Below are 7,436 nucleotides of genomic sequence, written 5' to 3' on the forward strand. Positions count from 1 at the left end.
TCCACACTTTGCTCATTCTGTTCCTTTCTTCCTAGAAAATTATGTAACCATTTCTTTAGTCTCCCAATCTTACTTATTTTCCAACACCCAGCTCAAGTGTCCTTCCCCGCTCTCCTTCTCTTCCTCAAAACTTACTGAAACATTTGGTGACATTTCCACATGTGTACTTTGAAAAGAATTGCCTAATCACAAAGAAGATTTTTGATTTTGTTTTTGAACTTTAGCTTTTTGTTTTGAACTGAACTGAAAACTTGTTTTAAACTTTTGTTTTAATCATTAGTTATTCAAATACATTTTGCTCGCTTAGCGTTAGTATTTTCATTAAGGTTTTAAAAATCTTTTATCAAGTAGAATGATCTGAAGTTAGATGAAATGTGATAAAAAATATCTTGGTAGAATGATAGGGGTGAAAAAAAGATTTATTATATGCATGTGCTTTACCTTGCCAGTTTCTCAAGAAAGAAAGAAGAATCATTAGCAAATTCATGAGGGTTTTTTCCTGATAGATTTCTGTTCCTTTGATCAGTGGCTTTCAGAATTTCTTTTTAAGTTGTAAAACCTATTTTTTATACAATGTCTTACATAGAACCCCAATGTGTGACAAAATGTAGCCACTTAGATTTCATTGGGAGAAGACTCGCAGTCCTTCACTACTCATCTTCCCCAATAGCCCCTGAAGCCGTTGGTCTAGAGTGTGATATAGTCACTTCTTTAATGATAACTTAGTGCAGTTTAACAAAACTGCTTTGGTTTATGACTGAAACATATTTTATAACTGGGCAAATATAAGCTTAAATTTATATTTTATGTTTATATTTTATAAATAGCTTTGAAAATGACCATAAAGGGAAAAACAAATTAATTCCTATTTTCTAATTAGTTATTTTCCATTCTTACATATATTTCAGATTGTTAGTCTTCAAAGGGAACTTAAAAGAAAGTTTGAGACTTTGGGCAACGTGTATCATCTTAAAGTGATTTTGTAATGAACAAACATTTTCATTTCATGAATTCCAGATTCTAATAGAATATATTGATAATAACATTTTTGAAAAAAATGCCCTCAAGGAGACTAGAACTATGAAGAATTCTGATTCCAAATCTGCTTCAGATATTTAGTTCTTTTTTTTTTAGATTCTATACTTTATTTTTTTTTAATTTATTTTTGGCTGCATTGGGTGTTCATTGCTGCTGCTCTAGTTGTGGCGAGTGAGGGACTACTCTTTGTTGCAGTGTGTGGGCTTCTCATTGCGGTGGCTTCTCTTGTTGCGTAGCATGGGCTCTAGGCATGCAGACTTCAGTAGTTGTGGCACGTGGGCTCAGTAGTTGTTGCTCGCAGGCTCCAGAGCGCAGGCTTGGTAGTTGTGGCACACGGACCTAGTTGTTCCGTGGCATGTGGGATCCTCCCCCACAAGGGCTCGAACCCACGTCCCCTGCATTGGCAGGCGGACTTGTAACCACTGCGCCATCAGGGAAGCCCCAGATATTTAGTTCTTAAAGTTTAAAGGGTACACATTCCAAATAAAACTGACTGTTTTGTCTTATTGATAATTTGTAAATAACTATTTCTACTGTTTAGAATAAAAACAAATGGTATCTGTAAAAACCTATGTAAAGTTAAGAATGAGGTTAAAGTCAGATTTTTTTTATACGGAGTGTTTACTCAAATGTAAACTTTCATATTATATTTGGGATAAAGTCTTTTATCCCAGAAGTTATTTGTTCGCATATAAATTGTAGTATTTTAAAGTTACACCCTTACTTGTTTATATATTAATTTTAATTTTGTCCTTATGGATAAATTTTGTGCTTTTTGAGTTAAGCAATATAGAATTTTCTAAAATTACGTTTTGAATATTCATGTTGTTTATCACACGTAACTTTAAAAGCATTACCTTCTTCAACCAATATCTTTTCCTTCCTAAAATACTAGCTGACTATTTTATAAGCCTTTGCCTGGTTTAAAAAAGATAAGAGTGCTTTCAACACCCCTGAACCATGGAATTCCCATTCTTTTTTCCATGCCTTTTATTTTTCCCATAGCACCTGTCACTATGTGAAATACTATACATATTTACTGATTTATTTGTTTATTGTCTGTATCCCTATAATGAGAACAGGGATTCTTGTCTATTTTATTAACTGCTGCAGCACTCATTCACCTACCACTCAAATTACTTAGAACTCAAATATTTGCCAGTGAAAGAAAATCTTGAAATAACATAGATTTTTATAGAATCTAAAAAAAGTTTTAATATTTCCAGGGTCTTTCATTTGTAATAGTCAGTATGAAAATGTTGTTTAGATATATAGTGTGTGTTTCATCATTGCTATACCATTAGTAATTTCAAGAGTGGCATCTGTGACTTGATTCAAAGAGAGGAGGCCAAAACATTGCTGTTGTATTAAAAAGTCAGCTCAGGCTCTATGCATTCTTCTACTGTATGTCAAACTGACAGTTTAATGTATGAAAAAGATTGTATGGAAGACCACAGTGATTCATTTAAATAGTCTGTATTTTGATACTCTTTGAATTTTAAACAGAAAGCTTATGGTTCTTATGGAAGGAAAAATAATGGAAAAAGTACATTGTGCTATTTATTTACATTAGGGGAAAATTGTGCAGCTCACACACAAAGCCATGCATTTACAGACTTTTTCTTTAATTAGTGGTACTCTGTAATGTTTGTATTTATTGAATATTTATTAAGAAATATGTGTCACATAACAGACTGAAAAGTTATCTCAGGAGCCAACGTGTTTAATGGAGTAAAGTCAATCATCAGAGTAAGAGCTAAAATGTTAAGAGCTATTTCTTTCAAGCACTTAATGAGCATTCTTTATGCATTATTTTATGAAATCTTTACAGACTTATGATGTCATACTATTATTGCTATTTTTCATCTTACAATTAAGAAAAGTGAAGCTTAGATCAACTGGTGTTTTAATTTTGACTTGAACTTTCAACCAAAAAATAACTTATTAATGTCAGGAAAGCAGTGCATTGCTTTTGATGCCTGTTACTCTGGATTTTAACATAGGTCTGCTTTTATCATTTTAAGATTTATCAAAGGCACATGTATTGTGTTAACAGTATGACAGTCTCCTTCTTATGGAAAATATTTTTATCATATATTTAAAAGTATATCTAAAGACGTAAGTATGATACTTAGAATTGCAAGACTAAATATGATGTGGTGGGTACTGAAAGTTTCAATCCAGTAAACTTTGAGCAACAACTATGTATAAGGCACTGCATTTGGTACTAAAGGGGATAAAAAAGATGAAAGTAATACAGTTCCAACTTCAAAAACAGACAGTTTAGTGGCTATGAATAAAGTGGTTCCCCCCTTTATCTCTTGGACACTTCATCCTCCTCTGTTCTTCAGTGTTCAGTTCAGTACTGTGGTGGAGAATAGAGTTGGAGTACAACTATAGCATTTTGGGGGACTGGGAGAATGGGATACCTAAGGAAGACCATGGGAGTCTAAGCATAGCTTTCCAATTAGTGTACTGCAGATTGGTTACAGGTGTGCCAGCCTTCTAGCAGCGGGTGACCTGGGGCTGCTTGCCCTCTCAAGCTGTGAGCATTCTTGTTAGTTTGTCCTAATGGACTGAACAAACATTTTCTCTGAATGCTATGGAGGGAAAATGTTGGGAAGCCCTGTAGTTGAAGGAAATGATGAACAAAATAATATTTTTTGTTAATCCTATTAGCTCTGACGGGAAGCATGTGGCATATTTCCCAAACTTTCATTAGAATAGACTATAGTATTATTAATATTTTCCCTTAAGTCAACTCTGGGTTTCAACTTAGGTCTGCTTTTATCATTTTATGATTTATTAAAGGCAGAGATATAGCTATTATATAAATAATACATATATAATCTTAGTTCTAAGTAATGTGAAGGTAAAAATGATTTCTGAGGACCACCATCTTATATGTCAATTCTGGGTGTAGACACATACTGATTTACAAGAAGTTCAAAATGAATATATAGAATGAGTCACTTAAAACATTCTTTTTGAAACAACATGACTTTAAATGCTGGTAGCTTTGTTCAAATCCTCTTTTCACTTTCCAGTTGTAGAAATACAGTATTCACGGACACTTGCTCTAAGTGGTAAGCATTTTTATTTAGTTTATCTAGAACTGTAGACCAAATCCCAACAGCAGGGTGCCACTTTGACTTGATTTACAAACTACCTATTTAAGTTTTTGGACACTTCACTCTCATAGGATTCCAGTTGAGCTACAGATGTTTAGCCAGGCCAGTTGGCTGTATCCAGAATTAATTGGAACTCTAACTAGGACAAATAACACATATATTCATCTGTGTTATCCTAATCAAAATCCTGACAAAAATTGTCATGGAACTTGACAAGCTAACTCTAAAACTCAGATGGAATAATAAATGGGCAAGACTAGACAAGAAAATTTTGAAAAATAAGCAGAAAGTGTGTTTGCCATACAAGCTATTAGATCATATATTAGATTGTACTTCAAAACTATAGAAATCAAAACAGCCTATTATTGACCCAGAAGTAGAAAAATAGGTTTTAGGAACTGAATACAGATTCATAAAAGTCCTTTACCTCGAGGTCCTTTACCTTTAAAACTGGTAGGTAAAGACATACTATTTAATAAGTGGTGTCAGAGTGATTTATTATTCATTTGGGGAAAAAAGGTTAAATTCGTGCCTCACATTGTTCACTAAAATAAACAATGTGAGGGCTTCCCTGGTAGCACAGTGGTTGAGAGTCCGCCTGCTGATGCAGGGGACACAGGTTCGTGCCCCGGTCTGGGAAGGTTAGTTATAGTTATTAGTTATAGTAGGCTAACTGCTATATCAAATAATCCCAGTATATCAGTAGTTTTTCACAATGAAAGTTTACTTCTCACTATGTTCAGTTCCTAAGCAGTTGGTTGTTCTGTTGCAAGCAGTCTCTTAGAAGTGTAGAATCCTGCCATCCCTTAATGCAGTGAAGACCTGCTCTGGATCCTGTAGGGGAGCAGAATTTTACCACCCTAAAATGTCTCTTTGGCATATTAACTGTTTCAAGCTGGTCATTTTCTGAGAACCAGCAGACATGGGAGGGGCTCTGAAAACCAAGTAGGAATTGCCCTTTTTAAAGAAACATTTGTTTACATTTGTAAGGGAAACCTCCATTTGTAAGGGTGTCTCCCTCTCTGTGCCTGGAAGAGGAAGATCACCAAACTTCTAGAAACTCTTGTCCCAGGAGAAGGCAATGACTTAAATCTGCAAAAAAGCCTTACCCTGTTTACTGTGCTTTTCCTGGTAACCTCCCATAGCTGACTCTCCCTACCCTCAACTTCCTTTTTTATCTTTAGTTGAGGATGGTATTTAAGGTGAAGGCTTTGGCCATTTTGGGGAGTTACTCAGTTTTTTAGGTCTCTCCTATGTATACATGTTATTAAACTTTGTTTGATTTTCTCCTGTTAATCTGTCTCATGTCAATTTAATTCTTAGACCAGCCAGAAGAACCTGCGTAGGTAGAGGAAAATTTCTTCCTCCTCAACACTATTTATAGTTCTTTTTTTTTGTAATTAAATAGCATCAATTATATAATTAAAACAAGAAATATACTCACACAGTAGGAGTCAGAATTGTTCCAGAGAAAGATATCTGAAGTGCTTAAAAAAAAAAAAATTAAATTAAAAAGATGTCATTTCAACCATACATATTTTTTAGTCTCAGTGGAACAACATTATTACTAAAACTTAACTTTATAATTGCTAGTGATTATTTTGAGAGCAAATTCAAATGTACTATACAGTCTATGTTAATTTTGCATAGAGATATTTAATATGTCACTTAGGTTCTACAATCAGTTTTATTTTATTCAGTGCAATATAGTACATAAAACATACCTATCATAAAATCTATTTTCTAAATGAAGACAGTTTAATGTTTTGTTTCCCATATTAGTGAATTTCATGGAGCAAGTATCTTTCTACACAATTTAAGATTATGGAAATTAAGTTGATATTGCTTAGCCAATCTACATGGAGTAAGCTTGTTGAAACAAATATGTCATTTATGAATTGTATACAAACAATGTAATGCAGGTGAATTGTGCTGACACGATAGAGGTGATTATAGTGTTTGGATTTATGTGTGCTCAAAGTACAAAGCAGCTAAAGGACTAATAAGTCAGTTGCCCTTTGTATGAATGGCTTCTTTATGCATTAGTCATCTATCTATTGGGACTCATGATTCTAATGGCAAAGTTCCTCATAAAGATAATGTTACTTCTTCCTCTGTTGGTGACAACTTGTTGCCTCAGAATATCCATTCTCTTCCTTTTAGAGTTTTAGGTGGGTCCCTTGCCAACAAGTAAAAGACTACCTTTACCAGCCTGCCTTGTGGCTAGATGTGGCATATGACTAAATCTAGGCCAATAATATGTAAGTGGAAGCACTGTATATGGGACTCATGGTTAGTTTTTGAAGGAAAAGGGCATGCTGTTCTCTCTCATCCTCTTTTCTGTTGCCTTGAACCCAGACTAAATGACAGGAGCTCTAGCAGCTCTTTCAGACTATGAAGTAACCATGAATTAGAAACCAACACTGAAGGTGATGAACAAGAAATAAAGACTTTCTCAACAAACATTGAGGGAATTTGTTGCTGATAGGACCTGCCTTGCAAGTAATGTTAAAATAATTTCTTCAAAGAGAAGATATAGGTCAAAAATTTGTATCTACATAAAGAAAGGAAGAACTTTAGAGATGGAATAAGAGAAACAAAGGTCATTCAACATGGTGCTGGGTTAGGAATGTCCCTTGGGAGTTCATTTGTGAATCCCCAAACCCAGGCCCGTCATGCTGCAGACCTTCTGTAAAGGTTTCCCAAGAAGTGAACACCAAAACCTGGAGTAAGAAATATTGGGGCTCAGGCTTCCCTGGTGGTGCAGTGGTTAAGAATCCAATGCAGGAGACATGGGTTCAAGCCCTGGTCCGGGAAGATCCCATGTTCCACAGAGCAACTAAGCCTATGTGCCACGACTACTGAAGCCTGCGCTCTAGAGCCTGCGACCCACAACTACTGAAGCCTGTGCGCCTAGATCCTGTGCTCCACAACAAGAGAAGCCACCGCAATGAGAAGCCTGCGCACCACAACAAAGATTAGCCCCCCGCTCACCGCAACTAGTGAAAGCCCACGGGCAGCAACAAAGACCAAATGCAGCCAAAAATAAATAAATAAATAAACAAGTCAGTTTAAAAAAAAAGATACATTGGGGCTCACATTTAAAGAACCTGCCAGAGGGAGATCATGTTCAAAGCAATGCCACTTTTCATCATTTCCCATTCCACTTTTGGCATTAATATAATTTCACTGGAAAAGGTAAATGGTAAGTTATACAAATAATATTTTTAAAACAGGAAATAAGCAAAGAAAAAAAAAACTAGAGTT

This window comes from Delphinapterus leucas, chromosome 9, assembly GCF_059928025.1.
Source record: "Delphinapterus leucas isolate spDelLeu-1000000601 "Yukka" chromosome 9, BTC_Dleu_Yukka2, whole genome shotgun sequence".
Taxonomy (NCBI): Eukaryota; Metazoa; Chordata; class Mammalia; order Artiodactyla; family Monodontidae; genus Delphinapterus; species Delphinapterus leucas.